The 1497-nt window shown below is 33.5% G+C and overlaps 1 protein-coding gene across 1 annotated transcript in view; it reads right to left on the bottom strand.

Moving 5' to 3' along the window:
* Window positions 1-1497, bottom strand: part of RASAL2 (RAS protein activator like 2) — a 455850-nt gene that overhangs the window by 258570 nt on the left and 195783 nt on the right. The window lies entirely within an intron of this gene.

The raw sequence follows: 1497 nt of genomic DNA, 5'->3' as shown, positions 1-1497 counted from the left end.
GCAAGAGAAACTCGTGAGATGAGAGCTGTTCAGGAAATAGGCCTAAATGTAAAAAGAATAGAGTCTCCATGAGGAATGCCTCCAAGAAAAAAACAAAACAAAACAATGTTAGATTGGATAGATTACCTGATATTACTGACCTTGAGTAAAAATGTACTTACTGCAATACCACACGAAGATATGAGAATAAGTAATAGATACAAGAAAACTAAACAACTGAAAGACAAAAAAGCAATTATTAACTTGAGGAAAAAAAAAAAAAAGAAGAAAGGAAAAGTAATAATGACATTTAACCATGCCCAGCGTAGGCATAATAATATAAACAATGAATACTGATAAAAACAAATGAACAAAAACTACGATGAGGAAGTTGGGATGGTTTTGTGTGACAGCTAAATCCTCATCCACCATAATAGAAAATCAATAAAAAGGTTTAAAATTGATGAATAAAAAAGCAATAGCATATGCACATTATTTCGAATTAGGAGAGATGTGTCAATGCCAGAATAAGTGCTAGAGGAGTCAAAAGTTCTTGCCTCAGAAAAGGAGGACAGGGATGGAGAAAGCCAATGTAATCTGTTAAGAAAAGGGCAGAATGAAAAACATGAATAGGACTGTCCAGTAAAACTGAGTGTAAATGGTATGGGGAAAAAAGAAAAAAGAAAGAAAGAAAGAAAAGAGCAAACCAACTGAAAAATGGGCAAAAGACTTGAACATCCACTTCACAAAAAAGAATATCCAAATGTCCATTTAACATGTAAAAAGGTGCTTAACTTCATTAGTCAGCAGGGAAATGCAAATTAAAATCACAGTGAGATATCACTACATACCCACCAGAATGGCTAAAATGCAAAAGAAACTAAGTGTTGGTGAGGATGGGGAGCATCTAGGGGTGGGAGTAATTGGTACAATCACTTTGGAAAATTGTTTGACAGCATTTACTAAAACTATGAACACATACATATCTAGCAGTTCCACTCCTAGGTATATATCCAACAGAAATGTGGATACATGTTCACCAAAAGACATGTACGAGAATATACATAGCATTATTTATAACAGCCAAAACCTGGAAACAATCCAAAATGAAAACCAACAGTAAAGTGGATAAATAAATTTTAGTAATTCATGAAATGGAATATTATATACCAAGGAGAATGAAAGAAATATAACTACATGTAACAACACATACGAATCTCACAAATATAACGTTGAGCAAAAGAAGACATAAAAGATGTATGATTTTGTTTATATAAAGTTCACAACTGGGTAAAACTAATCTACAGTATTAAAAGTCAGCATAGTGGTTACTCTTTGGAGGTGCAGTGTGTGGGACAGGCTATTAGTGGGCTTCTGAAATGCTAGTAATGTTCTGTTTCTTGAAGAGGTGTAAGTTACCCAGGTATGTGTCCTTTATGCAAATTCATCAAGCTATATATCAAGCTATAGGATTTGTGTACTTTTCTCTGTGTACATACTTCAATGAAAAGTTTACTT

This window comes from Propithecus coquereli, unplaced genomic scaffold (genome assembly GCF_000956105.1).
Source record: "Propithecus coquereli isolate 6110/MARCELLA unplaced genomic scaffold, Pcoq_1.0 Scaffold246, whole genome shotgun sequence".
NCBI classification, from domain to species: Eukaryota; Metazoa; Chordata; class Mammalia; order Primates; family Indriidae; genus Propithecus; species Propithecus coquereli.
This window is presented reverse-complemented; position numbering and strand designations above follow the sequence as displayed.